Consider the following 23,211-nt stretch of genomic DNA (forward strand, 5'->3'; position numbering starts at 1 on the left):
TGCACTTTAGGCTCTTTAGGAGTACTATAGTAACTTGTGCCATATGTCTCTTAAATGTCATTATTTTGGGTTGAAGTAAGGAGATGTGTGCCATCTGTACAAATCTTAAGTGCTTGAATAGAAGTCCGGACTTATTTTAAGCTCCAAGAAAGGTAGCTTGTTAACCAAATATCATACACTTTTCCCCCCTCAAACATCTCAGACTTTGGCACTAAGTGCATTTACTGTTTTTGCTGTTTTGCAAAGGATTTCCTGGATATCACTTTACCCATTACAATAGCCCCTTTCACACTGCGACCCGCTACCTTAGCGGGTCCAAATTGCACCTTCGACATGCGTCGAGCAATGTGAACGCTTGGCGTGTTGGTGACCCGTGTTGCCAGAAGCCGAGTTCAGGGGGCGTTGCCTAGTGGCAGAGCGTCTAACGAAACACATAAAATGCTGGGCGTGTACAATGACGTAGGCACAAGCCATGCGTCGGAGGTAGGGTTAAATACACCTTGAGAACTCGTTTTTGCAATTGTATATGCAGTTCATGGAGATGTTACTTTACGGTGCGTCTTGCTGCGTGGGAAACCATGCTCTCCCATCTTTCTCGCCAGCCCTTCCAGCAGAGGTCCATCCGTCCCCGAAATGTGACGGTAAATAACGATCTCTGCTCGGAGGCTGAGGAGCTCGCGGACCTCCTTGTCTCCCCAGTTGGCCATATTAAAAAATGTCTCGAACTTGATGTAGGCTAAAACAGAGTAAAACTTGTCCTCACCTGTCGCTGTTGTTCTGAATCAGCTGTCCATTCTGTCTTTTAAACTCCTCACGTCACGCCACGCCCACGTCCGACCCGCGTCGATTGCGTTCACATCAAACTCGGCTCGGCAAAAAGACTAGGGTCCGACGCGGGTCGAAAGGCGAGTCGAGTTGACGCGGCAGCCCGGGTCGGCAGTGTGAATGCAACAGCGGACACGCTAAATTCGCGAATTAAACGCAGGTTATTCGGCAGTGTGAAAGGGGCTAGTGTTTTCTGTGGTACACACATTAGTTGTTGTTCACATTGATTGCTCATGCAAATTGCTTACTCTACCTATTGTCGTCCCAGAAACCAGAGTCTTCAAGGGCACGAGGCTTGAAGCCAGAAAGCTCCCTCTCTGAAATGATCAGAGCCCATTGATGTTTAGATGAATGTACACAAGTCTGGGTAAGGATGTCCAAGTCTTACGTCACCCTGTTGGACCAGACTCCTGATTGCCCCTGGCTGCCAAGTGCAGACGTGACCCTCCTCACACAATATGTCCTTAGCTGTCAAGGTCAGCTTGAGAGCATTTCACTGCATAATGTTTGACTAAAAGTGTGTGTGTGTGTGTGTGTGTGTGTGTGTGTGTGTGTGTGTGTGTGTGTGTGTGTGTGTGTGTGTGTGTGTGCGTGTGCGTGTGCGTATGTCTATGTCTGTTCTTATGAATTTGTTTTTTTTGGTATGTTTGATGGGTCGAGCCTCGACAACACCACAAATTTATTTTTGTTCTTGTTAATTTTATATAATTGTATTAATTTAATACAGCATCTGTCTCTTTCTTAAAGGTGGGGTAGGGGATCTTTTTCTGGAACATTTTTTTACATATTGCTTGAAATACTCTTCACACCCCCATTGCAACCAATTAATTAAAAGTTTTGACACAAATATGAAAAGTTTTAGTGGCCTCTATAACGTACAATCTAGGAAAAACAGTATCCAATCATAATGAACGGACCGTTAACGATGATTGGATACTGATGCCGTCTATCAAACTGCAATCTGCTCCTCCCTCCCTCTCCTTCTCCCTGTGCGCGTACCCTGCTCCGTGAACGAATTACGTGTCCAGAAGCTTGGCAGGAAGCTAAACTAGAGCCAGCTTGGCTAGCACCTAGCATTATTAAACGTATAGTTAGCATATACTAAATACTAAATAAGGCAACGATCGATGCTTGCTGTCAGAACAGCGCTCGTGGGGCGGTCGGTGGCGTAGTGGGTTAAGCAGCCGCCCCATGTACAGAGGCTTAGTCCTCGATGCAGCGGGCCCCGGTTCGACTCCCGCACTGAGCGGCCCTTTGCTGCGTGTCTTCCCCATCTCTCTGCCCCCTGCTTCCTGTCTCTCTCACACTGTCCTGTCATTAAAGGCATAAAAAGCCCCAAAAAATACTTTAAAAAAAAAATTAAAAAAAGAACAGCGCTCGTGCGCATTCATGTACTCTAGAGGCGTGCCTTCGGGGGGAAAGTGAAGAAAAGGGTTGAGACTTTTTACCTGTGTATTTTCAAAATGCAGCTTCGCTGGACTCAAAATCCAGGATCTCCTACCCTACCTTTAATGCACAACTGTCCATGATTGCATCTCATACAAGACATGACGTATGAAATGTACTCATAAAATTACAGTTTTGTAAATGTACTTTAAAAGATTTCGGTCCCATATCAAACTTAACAAACAGTTCAGGTTTGCGGCTCTGGAAAACATCATGAGGGGGTCTTAGTCATAAAATAACTTCTTTGACAGCTAATCAGTAATAGGTTATTTCAGTTTGACATTGTGCACCGGTTGTTTGCAAATCAGATTTTTCTGGGGGTTTTACACAGCAATGTTTTGAACACATACTGGTAAGTTGATTTTTAGTGATTTGATACTGCCTTTGAGCTATACCGCAACACATTTTTCTATCTTTGCTGCAATGAGTAGATAATTTTATTTATGTCTTATGGGAAAATAATGCAGTTCTATTATGTTCTCTCTTGGCATTTAAAAAAAAAAATTATCGTATGTACTGTGTAATGCAGTCGTTTTCTTTAAAGTATCTGTAGATTTAGTTTACAAACATGAGCAAAATTTAAATGCATCTGTGGGCCAAATGTTCCAAAATGATGAAAAAAATTATTTACTTATTTTTTTACCCCAATTTACTCAGCCGTACAAAACTTGCCTTGACACATATGTGTTTTAGCTACTTTGCATTGCCATTGTAATTATAACATTTATGAATTAAGGTGGAAAATACATACTAAAATGCTGAGAGAAACCTACGTCTTAATTATAGTGACCTGACTGACATAATGCTACAGCATAGGAGTAATATGTGCAAAATGTTCAGGAGGTTATTGGTCGTAGTGTTTTGTTATTGATGTTGGAGGTTAATCTTATGGACAGATAGTATGCAGAAATACTGTACAGTTTACTCTCTTTTGAGTACTATTTGTATTGCACTCGGGTCTGGTCTCTGTGAGCTGTCAGCATGGCTGCAGCAGACCTGGCCTGAGCCGTGCCATCCGCTCTAACCACGAGCACAGCTTGTTTAAAGGCCTCTAGAGACTCTTTGCTAAAGCCTGGCCCGCTGATTCATTTGGTAGATTTAATTGTGATTTGTGGAGTTTTTGTCTTTGGGGTCAACCGCATTCTTTTTTATTGACCAACTGGGGCTCAGGATAATGTTGTTATTATCCCGGCACCGGTGGAATTTTCTGTGACACCACTTTAAATCTGATTTACAATGTAGACCTTTCCCATCTTTGCTGTCACCTGAAGGAGATGCTGTCGAGTGGGGACACTTTAAAAACGTGATAAATGGTTCGTTGCTGATTTTGATTTCAGAGCAAAAGCAGACAACAGAAACTTTAGTTTTCACATTAAGTATAAAAAAACTTTGGCTTTGCTCCTATATTCACATCTGTGTCTCGTTTTGGTGTGTAGTCTTCCCAGAATATTAAAGCACAATGGACTTACTCTTAGTTGAAGGTTACTTAATAGTTTAATAACAAAGTTTTTTTCTTCATGATTCACCCAAATAATGGCCTATTACTACAAAATTGCTGTCACGGTCTCTTTTGTTTCCCATGTGCCTCTATTGCACCTATCCTCCCTACATCTTATTTTATTAGAGAAACAAGAGCCTGCTTTGTTTTTGTAATTATCACTTTAACTGAAATTACATTTCCGTAGCTTGTAGGTCACAACAACTTGCCCTTTAGGGTTCTATTTAAGTGGCACTTAGGCCCGCTACTGTAGCTAATCACAAGAATTTATAGAGTGCATCACCAAGAAGCCGGAGGACCAGGGAATGTTTTCTGGCACCCTGCTGCAGGTGTTACAAACCTCTTTTCTTTCGTCCACTTTCTATTATAGTTGCTGATGGAAGACAGCTGGATCAACTTTGCTTTTTCTCCACTTGTTTTAGAAAGGAGTCTCTGTTAGTGGAATATAATGCTGGCAGTACCCTTTTCCTCCTCCTCCTGTCGCCGTTCACTGCCCTGTCCGGAAAGTCCTCCACATAAAACTTTCATAATTACATTGATCTTAAGGGGGCCCGTTATGACCTGCTGACGCATTCGATCACAGTTCAGCAGGACTCTTGTTAAGAGCTCCCATGTTTTGCATATTCCAAGTTCATGTCCAACTCTTAGCGCTCTCATGTTTCTGGTAATTGGGAGTTTTCACATGGTCCTGAAGGAGGGAGGTAAAAAATAGGGGATGGAAGACAACGCAAACAGGAGGGGGAGAATTCAGTGTGGATAGCCAGAGAAAGAGTTTCTTAGTTCAGAGGGAAACTGTCAAAACTCCAGAGGCATGTACTACAAGATCCAGATGTTGTAACTCTCCAGCATACCCTGACCCTATCATACTACATTTGCTATTTAAAACCATAACACTTGATTATATTTCATTCATGCCATCACAGCTCTCTTGGATATTACATGTGTTCGCGCCATCATCCACGTTGCCCTTTCTTTTTTGATTTTTTTCTTTACTTTCTTGACTTAAAATAGGAAGTCATTATTAGGTTCCACCTATCCAAGGAAACTGTTCCCCCTGTCCCCTCCCTCCTCCCAGCCTCTTTGAATTTCCACCCGATCATTTCTTTGGTCTGGTTTGAGTGAACACAACAGCGGGTCAGAGCTAATGAGCTTGCTGTGATCTAAGAGCAATGCCATGTTTGGGCATTCACCCCAGCCTGTGCCAAATGCCAAATGCTTGGAAACTTAGAGAACAGAAGACAGCCCTCCATTAGGCCTTAAGGAGGCCTTATTTACAGAATTTAAATCTGGTTGTTTGTTTCCTTTGGCCCAAGAAATACAAGAAGGAAGTCAAGATCATTTCTGATAAAACTGTGTGAAACCAGGAAGAGCTTGTCTCAACATGATGAGGTTAAATGAAGGTAAGGGACTGCTCTGCATTTTAGTATTTGCTCACCCTCCCCAGTCTTTTCTTTCCCCCCACCCCCTCCCCATCCCCCTCTTCTATAAGTAACTTTCAGCATGAGAGGTCAGCATTGTGTTCCTGCAGGATGACCTTTGGTAATGAGAAGGTAGGTTAGTAGGTGACCTGGAAGCACTTTGTCCCCAACTCCTGGGAACTCAAACAATGAACGTACAAAAGCACACAGGAACAGCTGCAGGACTGCAGTCTTGTGTACGTCGGCCTGCTTTTACACTCATTTGTCATTTCACTGGAAAAGGAGAAATATAAACAAGAGGTGAATTGCCATGACCAATGCCCCTCAGGTGTCAGGGCACTGCATTCTCAGTTTATATTTGATCTCTTAGGGAGCGCTAGCTAAGGTTATTTAGTGAAATGTAAAATAATTTTTCATGTTGATATCAAATCGGATTAAAATCAGATGATGCATTTTATTATAGCTCAAGCCTCAAGTCCTCGTAGCAGCTTCCACTTGCTCCACTGTTTATCTGGATAAGAAGTTAGAGTGAGTAATCCACCCTCATGAGGGAGGTGACAGGTGTGTATGTGAGTGGATGTATACTATGCGGCACATCTGGGTACTCATCTGCAGGTTTCATATTCTTTAGAGGAAAAAAAAGTTTGCTTCTACTAAAAGGCTATTTCTATCGCTTGCTACTGTATTAAATCTAAGGTATGACTTGATTCTAAACCTGCCTCCCCCATCCGGAGATCATTTGATTTGATTAGCCACCACAGCCTGTTTTGGTCGTGCTGCTGCCTTTCCTGACTCTCCCCCCACACTGCTGCCTTTATCGCTGGAGATCTTCCATGTTGATATCCATTTGCCATTTGATACTGGCTTAATCTTTTTTCCCCTCTTTTAAAATCTGACTGGTCCCATTGCAATTTGCATATCTGGCGTAGAATCGAACAGCTGAAAAAAGACACAAGTGTTGAGAGGAGCGGGTAGATGCTTCTTGGCTGGCATCCATATATTGCAAAGACTGCTGGTATCCTCAGAGCAACCTTCAGTGCTTTTTAAATGACACAGTATTTCACTAGCATGTACAGTAAATTCAGGACATGCTGTATCATATACCATTAAAAAACAATCAAGAGAGACAAAGAGAAAGGTATAAGGAGGAAAAATGGCAAAATTATCTCTAGACTGAATGAGTTTGGTTTGATCTTACAAGCCTGATGCGGTTACTGGAAAATATAGCATTTTTCAAGGTGTGCCATTCTATGGATTCCTCTTGCCATTAAACCATTGTTACTTGTAAGGAATACATTTTTCTGAAGTTGCCTATTTATGGGAGATTATGTCTGTCTATTCTATTGTCCCTGGCTTTGGAAAACTAGTATGCAAGGTGTCCGCGTGGACGCTGCCTACCCGGTAACAGAGCCGGAATAAACCAGATTTTAGTGCTGTCTTGTCTGTCTGGAAATGGCTTTCACTCAGAGGAAATGAGTCTACGATGCACAAGCATTGCTCAAATTCCTCCTCTTGTGTCATCGCTGCTAAAGCAAATAAGGGCTTAGGGGGAAGGATTCTGCCACTGAATCAACAGATTGTTTGTATCTTCACTGGCTCAAAGGGAACATTTTCAGAATTGTGGAAAGGTTGGGATCTGAGGAGTAGCTCCTTTGAACCATATGGCTTGGATTTTTATTTTTTTTTTAATCAACCCCTTTCACTGAAATGGTGCTTTTTTGTAGCTTAGCTCCTGTGCCTTTACATTTAAAGTTTTGAAAGGAGTTTGGCATTGGGAGGGAGATTACTGGATTTTGAGTGACTTGTTTGGAAATGAGAGCAGACTGACTCGAGCCATTGGATTAATTGGTGTGTGTGTGTGCGTGCATGCTTGATCCAGGGCTACAAGTGAACTCAGGTAGATAGGAGATGGTTGTATGTGAATTAATTAGGGTCAGACCGGGACCAAATCTGCATGGAAGCTTTTTCCACTTCAGCACACTGTTGTCACATGACTGGTAAGCTGTATGGAAGACGTTTTGAGTAATAAAGTCAAAGAACAAAAAACCCCAAAACACACGTTATCTTAGTTTATATGACCAATTTCCCTATTTTTGGATTTCGTCATCCTATTTATCACATCTACTTAATCTAGCTTTTTTTCCTTGTCCATTGTTCCACCTTCCACTATAGGGACCATTTTAGCCTCTTTAGCCTACATACTGTTTTTTTTCCCCTACTGTTTGAGTTTGAGTTTATTTATTTAAAGCAGGGACAATACATATTAATAAACATATACATGTAAATATGCAAGATTATAGCCAATGGCTAATTTCCATCTTTAGTCCCTTCTGCAGATTGATGTCCACAACATAGGATAGTAAAATCAATAAAACAACGGTAACAACAATTAGAATAGTTAGCCTTCATGGCCAGTGTGAAAAGAGGGAATAATTACAGAGAGCGAAAACACAATAGGACAGAAAAGAAAAAAGCAAGAACAATGAAGAGTTTAGTGGATCTTGAAACACATATATACCACACAATATACATGTTTAGGCAGGATTGTGGCAACAGTGCTGTTCTTCCAATAGCCAAGCTTTAAGATGATCAGAAGGTTAGAGTCGGGAGTTTACGTATTGTGTGTGGTATTGAATTCCAAGTGTGAGAAGCACAAATAGTAAACGTGGTTTGAGTAAAGGCACTCTTTCTGAAAGGAACTACACAGTCACCTCTAGAGCCAGCTCTTGTCGATCTGTTTGAATTTTTTTTCACAAATTCTTGTAATGGAGGAGGCGCTTTGCCATGGAAGATTTTGTAAATCAATATAGCATCGGTGTGTTTAACAGTATTCTCCCAGTTTAAGCGCTCATGTTTTTTTTTATTATCTGACAATGATGGTACGTTTTTTTAAATTTTTCATCTAGTACTTTAAGAGCTTGTGTATAAACTATTTCAATCGGTTTTAGTGTCGTTTTACAGGCCGATGCCCAACTTGTTATAAAATAGGACATGTGTGACATGATCATAGTGTCAAAGTACAATTTTGCTGACTCAAGAGTTAGATTGTTTCTAATAAACCTAAAGGTGGACAAGTTGAACTTAATTTTATTATACATTTGACAGGTGACATTCAAAGGACAACAACTTGGCAGATCATTTATAAACAAACTGAAAAGCAGTGGGCCTAGTACTGACCCGTGTGTTGTTATGTGATGTTGACTTCATGTTCTGTATCCTAACACACTGTGATCTTGCAGATATATATGATTCAATCCAATTCCGAGTACTTGCGGAGAAGTTAAAATGAGACTGTTCGGTCAACAGTATCTGGTGGTTAATGGTGTCAAACGCTTTTCTAAGATCAATGAAAACAGCACCAACGACACCGCCTGCATCAAGCTTTGATTTTATATTTTCTAGAAAGAAGCAAACCGCCGTCTCAATAGAATGATGTTTTCTAAAGCCAAATTGCATCCTGTTTAAGGTATATGGACTGTTGTTAAGATGATCTACAATTTGCTCCGCTACTATTTTTTCCATGACTTTGGAGACTGCTGGAAGTATGCTTATCGGTCTGTAGTTGCTGGTTATTGCAGGGTTACCTGACTTAAAGGAGAACTCCAGGGCATTTGAAGCGCGTTTCCATTGCTAGAGGTTGTCAAATACTGATAGTAGGACACAGACAGGTGCAAATCTACAATACATGCCCAGTAATATTGTTGTAATGTTTTAAATACTTGAACGCAGTTTTTCTAGAGAAGATAATTGCTTTGTATATGGGATTATCGTCCATCGACTCTTTTGGGCTTTCACATGCGCGAGCGTACAACTAACCGGTGAGTTACATGCTGTTTATAAAGTTGTTTTGTAACGTCCCCATGCCAGTAATGTGAGAACCATGCATATGGTTTTGATGGTAAGGCTTGTGACTTTATTGTCGGATGGTTTATAAAGTTGTGTGACGTTTCTGCAGTGGGCAAGTTGTTGTTTTACGTGGAAGGGTTAGCGCTTGCCCCTAGCCACCACGTATTAGCCTCGCATGACAGGCTGAGCGAACAGCGCGATCTCCACACAGGGAGCGCAGATTTGCACCTGTCTGTGTCCTACTATCAGTATTTGACAACCTCTAGCAATGGAAATGCGCTTCAAATGCCCCGGAGTTCTCCTTTAAAGACTGGTGTAATGACAGAGCACTTCCAGGGTTCAGGGAAGGAACTTTCGCTTATGGATTTATTTATAATAGTAGTCAAGGGTGCTATGAAAGAATCTTTGTGATATTTTAGAAATGTTACATCCATACAAAATGCATCTTTGGCGTTAGAGCTTTTGAGGCCACACATAGCTTTATCAACTTGTGACTGCGACACTACGCACAAATTAAGAAAGGGTTTGTTGGCGTTCAGTGGCATTGATGGGTGGTATTGTATTTGAGGGCAGTTGCTTTGAGTTCTTTAACTGACTCAAAGCAACTGTTTGATTCCAGCTCTCCATTTCACACACAGATGTTTTCGTCTCTGTGGCTATCTTCCTTGCTGGCTCATTCGGCCTCTCTACCTTTACACATACACAACAAATGTATATCAGACCGAGCTTCTATGTGATGTGTGAAAAGGTCCCGTGTTTACAGAGTAACCGTATATAACACCGTACAATTCACAGATGTGGCTACCTGTTAATTGCCATAGAATGCTCAGGCGCCTGAAAAACTGGCAAAAATCATCCCAATTAATCTGTCTCCTCAACAAGAACCACTCGGTTCTCTTAAGAATAATACCCAGTGTCTTGGAAGACTGGGGCTTGTTTGCCTAGATATTGAACAGGCACAGACTTCTTTATTTCACTTAAATTTTTTATGTTGCTTCTTAAGTAATTTATTTTCTTTTACATACACGTGTCGGTGGAAGTGACAGAAACCTTAATTTATTTTCCTCTGGTCTAACAAACCTAGTTAACGTTCGATTTGTAGGGAAAACAAGGCCTTTTCTTTAGTTTAAGCACAGAATATTCTGAACAAGTTATTCATTCCTTTTTTTTTTATTTGTTGTTTTTGAATCACAAGGTAGGTGGGATATTCTCTTGGTATATCTATGGTTTTTCATTTTTTAGTTTAGATAACTCAGTTGCTTGCACTTAAGCTGAGACAGGGAGGCTGGGAAGAAATTTAAGCCTTTTGCTGGTTTAAATAGGTCCCTTTGACCTGAGGTCATAGTTCTAAATTGGCTAAAAGTTCCTCCATCTTCTCATCTGTCCATAATCAATCTTTAAACGTGGGCTACCACTCTTTTCATCTTCTCTCTATCGACACACACCTCAGTAATTGGTGATATGGACCATATGTTGGGTTTGAATGGCCTTCTGTTCTATAAAGCCATTCGACATAGTCAAGGACATATCATAACCTTGTTTTAGAGCTACCTGTTCCTTCCTGGGCTGGAAGATACAGCCTTTCAGATCTTCTCGTCTCTTTATATCTGTCAAATCATCACCTATAACCTCAAGGCACACACTGTGTTGATCTGTCAGTCTCTGTAATATTCACTATTAAGTGACCTCCTCAGACCTTATTAACCAAGGGAGGGGATCCGGCAATGGTATGACCTCTCAGCTGGAGAGGTTGGGAAGAAAAAGACTTGCAGATTTAGGGAACATGTGTCTATGAAGTTGGTTTTTGTACGTCTCCATTGCAGCCATGAGGCTGCAAGGTCTTTCTCTTCTACGCTCTAAGAATTAATGCAAGACAAATTTTCTTCCATAACACATTTTCTTGCAGAAAAGTTTCTGCTGCGAAAAAACTTTGAATTTCTTGTTTTTTTGTTTTTCCAACAAATTTCTTGGAAAACTGGCTGTAGTTCTGCCCTGTTTAAGGCACCGATCTACATATTGTCAAACTGCTGCTGATCTTTTCTCCACTGGAATAAGCTTTGATCAAGGCCCCAAGTTTGTCGTTGATTTAAACACCAGTGGTAGATGAACATTGACTTTGTTTCTATTCACAGATTGACAAGGTTTTATGAGGTTTTTGATCGGCTGAATGCATGAATAGGTGCAGAACGTGCTCTGCTACCATCTTGCAGGTAAGACATGTACAGGAATCCAAAGCAAAACTCAAAGCTGATACGTGAGCGAACTTATTCACCTTTATGTGCTCTGTTTACTCAGGCCTATTTAATTTCACCATTTACCTCTCATTGCTTCCACTCTTTTATCTTGGAGCATGAGTCTGTACAGATGTGGATATACAAACCGCTATCGGTGACAGAAACATTCCAACTGTACAACCACAGTTTTTACCTACTGGTTATTACTGAGGACATATAGAAGCATGTTGATCAATATGCACAAAGTTGTGCTTTGTAGTAAGAATATAAAACTTGCTGTTCGCAGGGAAATTTTGTGTTTTAATGATTTAGCACAATACAAAAAAAGGGAAATGGGCCAAAGAAGGCGTTGGTCCAAAATACGTTGGTAAAATACGTTGGTAAAAAAAACAAACACCAACATATGGCTTTGAGTGGAATGGGATTGTGTTGTGACTGAGTGCTTAATCAACAAATAACTGCAGTATTTGCATGTCGTTATCAGTTCCAACCCCGATAGTAATTGATGGGGACACATCACCTGGTGCACACACTACTTTTGAAATTGCCGATATTTGGTTTTAAGTATGGCACTCAAGGCTTACAGAAGTGGACACAGCTCACACGAAGGCTCTGAAATTGATATTGGCAACTTCTGCATAAAAGGAGACTGGATTGATGTATTTATTTATCTTTTTAATTATTTAAATTTTTCTTTTCAGCAATCTGCAAGATTGTTAGCAGCTCACTCCCAGTCCTACTGTGTGAGGCTAACATCTGCATTCCAGCGGGGAAAAAAAAGAAATAGCCCAATTATCTAAGAAAGTCACGCTAATCAGGAACTGCGGTCTAATACAGCCTGCTGAATACAGTGTAATGCCGTCCCTTCATGTTGTTCTAGCCTACAGGCTTGTACCCTTGGAGGTAGTAGTAGTCACTGGGCGTAACTGTGACTACGTTGATTCCCCTCTGTGCATCCAAGATTAAACCACTACTACTGGCAATGGGAAAGGATTTACTTGTTTTAGTCTCTGGTTGGGCCTCAGACACAACCAGAGGAGGAGTCCTTGTTGCTGCCTGATGTGAGACATGCACTGTGGGGTAATGTAGGTCTGTAAAACTAATGGCATCCAGAAAAAATAAATATTTGACATGAGCAATGTTTTTATCTATGTTTATGTAATGGCATCTGTCCAGCATGCTTTTTTTTTGTTTGTTTCTGGGTGGTCAGATTAAGATACTGAGTGTCTTCCTCTTTATGAAAGTGTATTTTGCCTCATAAAACATTTTCTAGCCGCCTGATGGAAAATAATTTTGAATAGGCTGATTTACTTCATTAATGTTGTGAATATTTTTGAGCCCACATGACTGTGACAGATATAATAAGCATGTGATCTGTTAAAAAATACGCAAGTTACAGTACAGGTGGTGGTGTCACTCTTGCCTGCATTCAAAACTTAAGAGCCCTGGGTATACCTAAGGATATGAGGGTCATGGGGAGCAGGGTCTGTTCACTATGCTTCATGTGAATCCTTATCTAAGCATTCATGTCTCCCATCAGACAGCAACACAGATGGAGTTGTGAAATTCCTGCTTGAGGATGTGATAATAAGCTTTAGATTGCAGTGCTGTTGAAACATAGCTTCCATCTAAACCCTAAGTGTTGGTAAGATCTCAAAATCTGTTACGAAACGGCCAGTGAAGATAGGGGTGATGACCTCCTGTCTTTTTTAAATATGTATGGAGTTTAGCCGGTTTCTTTAGAACTAACATTGAATGTTTTGTTTTTTTTGTGAGGCAGTTAATTAGTTAAAACAATTTTTTATTGGAAATCTTGGATTTATATTGGATAAATATTGGATTATAAAAAAAAAAACCTGACTACACTGCAACATTGCAACGATTGGTTTGATTTATGGCTGTTATTTTGATATAGATGGAACTCTTTGGGAATCAAGCCATTATGGAATAAAACACTAATCTTGGGATACTGGCAGATAGCTAGGATATGTGAAATGATGTAAAATCCCTCCACCGCTGATTTATGTAGGTCCCCTTTCATCAGTGTCCCTTAATCACAAGCAGCCTAATAAAGAAAACATGCAAGGAGTCGAGACGTTTGCTGTAAAGCAGCCGTTGCTGGTCCTCTTCCTTTCACCATGTCTCTGTCTGGCGAGTCCAGACTAGCTTGCAGTAAAAGGTGAGGATGTTTGTTCTTCACCTCGCTACAGCTGGGTCAGTGAGCTAGTTGAAGGTGTTTATCTACGGCTTACAATGAAAAGAATCTGGAAATCCATCTTTCATCCACTTTTTTATCTCCACATTTTTAGATTAAATTCCACCGACACAGTCGTAGATAATTTTCCTCTCAAAACATATTAGGTGATTTGTGGTTATAGCAGTGTGTCATGGTGTATGACCGTATGACCACACATACATTTCACTTCTTCATTTGCTGAGTTGTGATTGTTTTTTGTTGTTAGTTTGTTTTGTTTTGGGGTTTTTTGTGCGCCAGCGCATAAAACAGTGTGTTTCTTAAGCAACATGTCTCTTGGAGAATGTTTGCAAATGTACATGCATGTGTTCAAAATGTTAACTTTTGCAGTGTGTGCGTGCCATGATGCATTTATTAGCATGTGTGATCATTGTGTGTGTAATCATGGTCGAGAGAAGCAGCTGCGCCTGCTCTGCAACGTGGACACAGTCTGTTGTCGATGCTTCGGCGTTGCCCAGCTGCTTGGACTCTCCTTTGAACTTCATAGCTTGTTGAAAAGCTATTTAGAGCCCCGGAGGGAGTAAACATGGACCTGGTCATAAAGTGAAAAATGAACAATTAACATTTTATCATGATTTAGGAAAAATCCAAATTACACTAAGTTCTGTAGTGTATGCATGGTGGAACTAATGAGGGAAGGTAGCTGATGAAATAAAGACTTGAAAATAAATGTAATAAATTGTACTCATATTAGTTGTTCTTATCAGAATTCTTACAATTAATTTGTTGCAATACAATCGCCTTGGTTCAAGTTGGCAAAGTGTTCTGTAAACAAAGCTGAACCGTACAGTTAGTGCAGCATGAAATAAATTACATGCTCTTCTGACAATTAAAGCATTGTTCATATGCTTCTCTATGATTGCAAATGTGATAATGTGTTGAGAATTGCAAACTTGACATGAAATTTATGTAATTGTACATTGGGTCCCCATCTAAAGATCAGCTCAAACCTGTCAAACTAGGTTTAAACAGTTATCTCACCCATATTGCATACATACCTACATAGAGTGCCTATGCCGTTTCCCATTGTTGGTTGTCATTTCCAACCCTCCTCCACTATAATTTGTCAGTGGAAAACTTAAATGGTTCCAAATGTGATGGTAAGATTTAATCAGCATTCAAATTAAGTCACACTTGATGTAGAATCAGTCCATCAACAAATCTTTTTTAGGGGAATTTATCAAACAGAGTAGTGGCCAAATATTGACATCAACCACCAAATGACTGATTGAAAACCCAGAGGAAGGGAACTAGAAGAGAATAAAACATTCATGAAGGATTTCATGTTTGCCAATAAAGATTCTTAGCTTGCTCGTTCAAAAGAATTCTGCTTGTAACAGTTGACTGATCCACCTTCCCCGCTCTCCGCTAGCAGCTGCGTTGACTGTCTCGTGCAAGGGAATCCTTGATTATTGGGTTGACTGTACATTTGGGCGGATTCTGTCAGCCAGTTGACTGTGCCTCCCCCGGCCAACACGCACACAGAATAGGTTTCTTCACTTTGATCGTGGAGAGTTGTAAATGATGCTGCTCCATTACCCAAGGCCTTAGGTTATCCACCAAACTTTATTAGCCTAATGAATGGTTCGGGGATTTTTATCTATGCCACAGTTGGTCCATCTGAAAATGCCTCTGGCAGCCAGTTCATGTCCATTCAGCACGTGCTGGTGGACAATTGCGTGTTGTCGGCTTCATTAGCTTCAGCTGCGATGGCTGCAGACAATGTTTTCGTTAAAGTTTATGATTTGTTATGTTTATGAAATACAGGTGGTGTACAATGACATCAGTGTAAAAACTTAGTTGGAAGTGGCTCTCGAGCCAAAATATGTTGTTTTGGGTTTTTTTTAACAATAAAACCTCTCTTTGTGATTTATGATTAATTTTGCCCTGTTTGATGAAAAAAACATTAATATTGAGGGTTAATAAATATGATGAAAAACTGTTAGTGTTGAAGCATTTTGGTCAGTTTGAATTAAGTCTTAGTGAGTGATCAATAACAGATGCCTATAAAAATATCTGTCTTGGTTCTTCTAAGATTTTGAACTGGTTGAAACTATATTTCCATCAGGGTTGGATAAATGCATCATTTAGCAGTCAACCGTACAACCAGTAAATTAGTTTTATATGTGTTTGATCTCAGCCATGTTCAAGGCATAAAGTGTAGCATGCAGATCAACCTCTAAAAGTACAAATAGAGTACTGATGGCAGATGGTTGACGTGTGCCGAAAGAAAGTGACCCTAATTACAAGCGCTGTATCACAGGTATATCTGAGAATTTCCTGCATGTTATGTAATGGCATGAAAAATGTCAGAGATAATCCACCTGGCTTTACTCTTATAAGGTTATTAGGCGAAAAATATGCACTGTGCTTATTGACTGGGACTTTAATGAAACAGAAGGACTCATCAATGTCTCTAGTATAGATGGATTCATACCAGATGTTGTGTTCAGTGAAGTTTGTGCTGGAGAATGTCAGCACAGGTCTGACAGTGCAGAGGCAGGTACAGCTGGTTTGGTTGGATCTTCACTGTCTACTGTAGTGCAGCTCTCCTTCATCAGTCCTTCCATGTTTGTGGCTGTACGTGAGATTTACAGGCATACAATAAACAATTTTTTGGAATATTATCACTGATATTTAAATGTGATGCAGATATTCATGGTCCCCAGAGGTCAAAAACCACTGTTAACTTGCTACCTTGCTCTGAGCCTGAGAGTTCAGAGAAATGGTGTGTTAGGCTCTTCATCAGCGTTATGTGATGACATGAGCATTTAGTTTAAAAGAACCAGCTGTGACTCTCAGATGGCCGTAGATGCTTGTGAATAAGATTTTAAGACTTTTAAGCCAGATGAAATGTAGTCTCATATTGGATAGATAAACAAGTTTGAACATAGGATTTTGATAGCTGACATCAGAATCAGAATTAGAATAGCCTTTATTGTCATTGCCTGTGGAGATACAACGAAATTGAAGGTGCTCCTGCAGAGCCATCCTGCACCACAAAGGTTCAAAAACAAGGCAAAAAAAAACAACAAAGGACATTATAAATCTAAAAATATTTGAATGAAAAATATAAAAATATATAAAAGATTAAAAAAGGAGGTAAGAGTCGGGTTAAAAGATCTAAAGTGGCTGCAGATATTATTGCACAAAGGTACAGACATGGTAGGGGTAGCCAGTGCTGTTGTTTTTGAGTGAATAAAATATTTCTCAATACTTAAAGCTAATCAGACAATTTATTCTACTTTCTTTAAGCAATAACGATCACTACCTTTACGTTGTAAAGCAGTCAGATTCTTGTGAGAATTAATCTGGCCAAGCTATGCATGTGGGGCTGCAACACAAATTTCAGTTCAGAAGAGTCACTGTCCTCTACTGTTGGCTCTGGGTTTGTTTTCTTCTTATTAAGCAACTTTTATTTGTTGACTGACTTTCTCCACCGCTTTTGTTCATTTGCTAAACAAAAGCATAAAGTTTTGAACCAATCTCATGTATAATTCAGCCCATAGTCGAAGAAACATTTGCTTTAAATTGGCTGACTTTTCATTTCCAGGCTTTTCTGTGGCAGGAAGGGGATCTTATAACTAGAGAGGAAATTATAAATGATGGAACAGCACCCTCAATTTTTATTGATATTACCAGGAAAATGGGGAATTAGTTCAGCGATTTACTGAAATATGTGCAAACATAATTAGAAATGTAGTATATAAGGCAAAAACAAAGTTTGTAGAATCCTTTTTTTTTTCTTTACTATATTTTTGGGCTTTTATGCCTTTAATGGACAGGATAGTTGAAGAGAGACAGAAAGCAGGGGCAAAGAGAGGGGGAATGACATGCAGCAAAGGGCCGTTCGATGCGGGACTCGAACCGGGGCCAGCTGCAGCGAGGACTGTAGCCTCTGTACATGGGGTGCCTGCTTAACCCACTACGCCATCGACCACCCCAGAGTTTGTAGAATTCTTAACACATTGACTACCAGCGGTTTTTACAGAATTATGTCATAGAATCCCAGCGTTCTAAACCATTTTTTTGACGTTTTTTGTACAGTCACAGCATATTATGTGATAGGGCCACTGAAACATGTTATGGCTCGTTTGAAAGCTGAGACTTTAAATTCTTTGTGGGTCAAAACTGAGTGTCTCTAGGTGCCGCGATTAGCGAGCTATCCTTAGCTAAACCAAGACCGGGATCCACAAAAATCAACAACAAACTGAGATATCGGGGCTTTTGTGAAACGTGCGCTCTTTCAGCCTGTCGCACTTTAGATACTTACATATCCGGGTCAGAGGATTTGCGTCGTGTTGCATGTTGCAAAGCTAACCTATTCATAAGGCCGCCTCCCTAGACTTGTCGCGTGTCTTCTTCTCCTTCTTGTTGTTTGTTTATGTTACTTTACCGTCACCCTCTGGAAACTGACACGTGCGATTGGACAAAATGCAGAAATGCACAACAATCAATGCAGCGTTATCAAAATTGTTCTTGAGTTGACGCAAAGCCATTGGCGTAATGATCAAAATGTCCAGATGATGACACCAGTTTTTGACTGCCATCTATGTCAGTTCTGTTCATCACATAATTACAAAAATCACACAGAATGTGCATTAGAATGTATAGATTCAGAATCCATAAAAAAACGTAAAAACGTATTTTTACCATGTGGGAGCCAACACATGGGCAGTAAAAACGTAGTTTTACGTGACTTGGGAGTCAATGTGTTAAACAAGCTTGAAAGTCAATATTTGGTGTGATCAATTTTTTTGTTTAACTCAGCAAGAACACTGTTAAACAAGCTTTCTGTCATTTCTTTAAGTAGTCTTTGGGAATAGTTCTCCAGGTTTCTTGAAGGACATTCCAAAACTCTTCTTTGGATGTTGGCAGCCTTTTGGTTGTCGGTCAAGGTGATCACACACTGCTTCAGTAATGTTGAGGTCTGGGCTCTAAGGAGGATTCATCCCTCTATAAGACCTGCCGCCACTGATTTTCAGTCCAATTCTTGTGTCACTTGGCAAATCGAAACCTTTTATGCCTGTTTCCCTTCCTTGAAAATGGCTTCTTGACATTTCTAATGAGGCCTCAGTAATGGATAAACGAAGGACCAGATACATCAGATTTTTTCCTATTAAAGACATTACTTTCAGATACTTGTCATCTCGTGTAGTTTTAAAAGACACACTGCACACTATACCAAGATATGTCATGTTTTCAGCTACCAGCTCTTTGCATATCACCTTGTTGCAAAAATAATATTTTGTCTGTCAAACTGTGTTATCGTTGGCATTTTTTTTTGCAGATGCAACTAAAGGGATGGAACAAATGATGTGTCTTTGTGACAGGCTTCGTAACAAAGTACTTAAAGATACCAAGCTTCGAGTTAGGTGTGTTTTAGTTGCTTAAATGATTCATAGGTCAGAGTTAAGTGGCTTGACAAACACAAAAAAAAATGCATTCCTCTTGAAAATGGTCAAGCACAAGAACTTTACTTAAAGTTAGTTTTTAAAAAATTGCCAGTATCCAAAGAAAACATTCAAAGGACTTTCAGGAAGTGTCAAGAGGTATTGGTCAGGAGCACTTTAAAAGATTACAAGAAAGTCTGTCTCCTTCGAAACAAAATATGAAGAAATGACAAAAGACCTGTCTTATTCTTCAACAGAAAAATGGCCTTGCATTTCTTTTGCAAAGAAGTATGCAAGTGAGGAAATAAAACCTGGAGGGAGATGTGTATTCATAACACCAGTGCATCTTTCTTTTAGTCATAATTGTCTGGCAATGTGGATCCTCTTTGCTCTATTGTCCTATGGGTTCTGCTGGTGGTCTCACATGTAAACGGCTCTCATAGGGGGATCTTCTCCACTCTCCTATTCAAAAGCTCCCTCTTCTTCCTTTGGCTCCGTCTATCTTTTCTGTGGACAGCCTCTTGACTGCTTGTGTCTATTCCCCATCCCCTTTCTTGTTCTGTTTTCCTATCTTCATCACTAACCCACCCCCACCCCAATCCCATCCCAACTAAAACCATTGCTGGCAGTATATCCTTCCCACCATCTCAGTGCAGAGATAATCGTGTATTGGGGTTCTAGGTGTCAGTGGGAAGGAAGGACCCTGCTGGCTTGTCAGCGTCTCTGACCTCTCTGTCACAATGGTTCTCTCTCTCCCCTCCCACTCATTTCCCTGCCAAGCTGGGAAGAGTAAATATTTATCAGCCCCCACAACAATGGCCAACTTGGGGGGGGCTTGCTGGAAGAATAAGATAATAAGCCTTAGAATATGTGTGGGAATTAAGCCTGATTTATGGTCGTCCGGGAAAGGCTACGGAGGACGGAGACCCTCCCGGAGACCGCAAGGGTTGTGATTGGTCGGCTAACAACATTTTTTCCGGAATCACTTTTCCAGTTTAGCTCCTTCCTCTCAGAACAACAACACCGCCATTTTTGAAAGAGTTTACTGTGTGCCAGTCAACATTTGGTCAAAATTATTTGCATTTCAGTATCAATAAGCTCCAACTCCAACAAAAGTCTTTCTCTCTCGGTCGCCATCGTTCACTGTGAGGGGTGAAATGGAGCCGGAAGATAAACAATCAATCAACGACTTTCACGATAGACGTCGCGAGATTAGGTCGTCCAGCGTAGCGACACCTACTGATCCGGAGGTGAATTGCCTTGCGTATCTGACATCCTGACGGAGAACTTCTAAAGGCTTAATAGCCTCTGCGTGACCACGGAGTCGGATTGACGGATAGCGACGGAAAAGCATACTGAGGCCTTTACATTCCATAAGTTGTTGCATTGCCAGAAGGATCCTGATAGTTCAAGTTAGGTTGAATGCAAGGCCAGGAATACAAAGCAATACAAAGCAAAACAATATATAGGCCTTTTTTTTTTTTTACATCACAAATACTGATTTAGTTTTACGTTGAACATCAGTACAATCTTAAATCTGTGAAGACCAAGTATGTCACGTGTAGGAATTATATTTTTTATATATTTTCATATTCCCAGTAGTGAATAATTTGTTACCAAATGTACTATTATTCACATAGATTAGATTTGTTATTTTGCACATCTAACAGACCTTACCTGTTAGATGTTTTATCCAGTCTGAGATGCAACACAATTTTTCAAATGTCCTCTAAGAATTCTTGCTATCATATATTCTCTATTTGTTTTTGTTTTTTCATTGAAACAGCCACGCCACATTGATGCATTAATCATAATCAAAACCAGTCTTCATTCATAAGGTGTTAATCCTTAGTAAAGTCCTTCTGTTTTTCTACCTGAAATTAGAATTGGAATTTTATCATGGCTCCTTTTCTATCCCAATCTCCTGAAACCTCTCTCCCAAAACAATATTTATTGGGTACATATCTTTACATGGAAATTGTTAGCCCGATTCTTTCATTGGAAGCCCAAGAACAAGCTGGAGAAATCTCTTTGGAAGAGATAAACAACGTGTGTGTGTGTGTGTGTGTGCGTGTGTGTGTGTGCGTGTGTGTGTGTGCGTGTGTGTGTGTGTGTGTGTGTGTGCGTGTGTGCGTGTGTGTGTGTGTGTGTGTGTGTGTTGTTTTAGGCAGGTATCTAATGTACCAGTCTATCTGACAAGAAAGAAAATCTTCATCTGACCCAGTTATTTAGTCTAGTTATGTTATGGTTAAAGTCTTGGACCATTTAAGGTCATCTATTGCGTAGTATGAGCAAAGTGGAAAAGTACAAAATAGGAACATAGATTGTTTAGTGAAATGTCTAAGAACAAAGCCAATAGTAACAAAAATCTTGGGCATGCTGAAGCTGATTATGACAAATACTCTCGAGTCAGTCAGTCATCATACACCTGACACTGCCTTGCTCAACAAACAAACGGCAAAATCTCAGTGCTTCTTGTTATTAACTAAATTAACTATTAACTAATGCTAGCTACATGAAATAACGCTATTGACTTGATTAGTTATAAAGCAGTTAGCTAATGCCTCACAGTGCCAAAAAATGTTTTAATTTCATCAACTTACTGGAGAAAATACTTCAGAAACACCAAAAATGAATGGTGTTCAATGGCGGAACTACTGTGCTTGGAACTATCTGGAACTATCTGCATCTCTATGACCCACGTGATTTCCGCATTCCTTTCGTTCTATAGATTTCTATGGGAGTGTCGCCACTCTCTTTTTACACCATTCTGGCTGCATCACTGCAGAGGAGTGATGCACTGGCAGCTGTGTTTTGGACAAAATAACCATCCTTCTTATAGTGCTAGTTTGGCTTTGAAAAATAATGCATTTGTGCGATGACGTCATGTGCACGCTTGGTTTTTTGGCTCAGAATGGGCCTCATGCAAGAACATTTTCGTATTCTTATTCTAAATTTCTCTCGCTTTTTTCGTATGGGTAAGGTATCGTACGAACACACCACGTCAGATTCAACAAACGCTCTTAACTTTGGAAAAAGTGTGTAAACGACCTGCGGAAATGATGCATGCCACCCGTGCGTATTTAAGTGCATGTGCACGAGGATAGTACATTTTCATACTCCACGCCCAAAGTAATACCATATAAGGTCACGCTTCCTATCTCCTTTGCCAGGAAGTGTTGAGTGTTGAGTCATGAGAATGGCATCAAGGCGGAAAAAAGAACCACTTTATGGGCTCTGAGATTGAAGTTCTGCTTTCAAAGATTCAAAAAGGAAAATCTGTAATTTTTAGCAGTGTCAGCAGTGGAATTACGGAACCTGCTAAAGCGAAGGAATGGGAAGCAATTACAAGTGCTGTTAATTCTGTGTCACCTGTAGTTCGTAATGGGGGGTTAGAGATTGTCATTCTTGTCTGCATTCAAAACTTCAGAGCCCTGTTGTAATAATGTTAGCTACACACTGCATGAATAATTTCCATCTGGTATTAACATTTAGTTGACTAGAAATGCAAGAGTGAGGCAGAGTTAGATATATAGAGTTATATATTGTACTATATTTGTACTATATAACTGGATGAGAACCGATAAGGAACCGAATCAATAAGTGATATCGATAATGGAACCGGAATTGCTAAATTCTTAACTATTCCCATCCCTAGATGCTGGCATACATGGGTCATTGCTGTATGTGAGTCAAAAACCTGTGATATACACTATATTGCCAAAAGTATTCGCTCATCTGCCTTTACACGTATATGAATTTAAGTGATATCCCATTGTTAATCCAAAAGGGTTTAATATCATGTCGGCCCACCCTTTGCAGCTATAACAGCTTCAATTCATCTGGGCAAGCATTCCAAAAGGTTTAGGAGTGTCTTTATGGGAATTTTGACCATTCTTCCAGAAACGCATTTGTGAGGTCAGACACTGATGTTGAACCAGTTCAGTTCAGGGTAGACAGGATGGACCAAGCCTTCTGTAAGACTCGTCTGTCAAAGCTCTCTGAGAGAAAGAGCTGCTGCATGCAAATGATCTTATTAGCATCTCTCACAATTTTGAGCAGATATTTTTTGTTTTTAACCGACAGATTTCCATAAAATGAGATTAAGCAAAAAGTTAAAACTGACTCAATAAAAGATCTACGAATCAAAATCATTAAGGTTTGATCAACATTAAAAGATTTTAGTCTGCGCTGGAAGTATAATCTCTGCAGGCCCTTTTTGCAGATTATTGAGGTATTTAGATCATGTGTCTAGTTTTTATCAATTATTGTCCCCAAATATTTGTATGAATCCACC

At 40.1% G+C, this 23,211-nt stretch overlaps 1 protein-coding gene across 3 annotated transcripts in view; it reads left to right on the forward strand.

The window, feature by feature from the left end:
* The window catches only part of disp1 (dispatched homolog 1 (Drosophila)), a 92,672-nt gene that overhangs the window by 21,652 nt on the left and 47,809 nt on the right, over positions 1–23,211 (forward strand). The gene's annotated exons all lie outside the window — the stretch shown is intronic.

Source organism: Odontesthes bonariensis, chromosome 24, assembly GCF_027942865.1.
Source record: "Odontesthes bonariensis isolate fOdoBon6 chromosome 24, fOdoBon6.hap1, whole genome shotgun sequence".
Taxonomy (NCBI): domain Eukaryota; kingdom Metazoa; phylum Chordata; class Actinopteri; order Atheriniformes; family Atherinopsidae; genus Odontesthes; species Odontesthes bonariensis.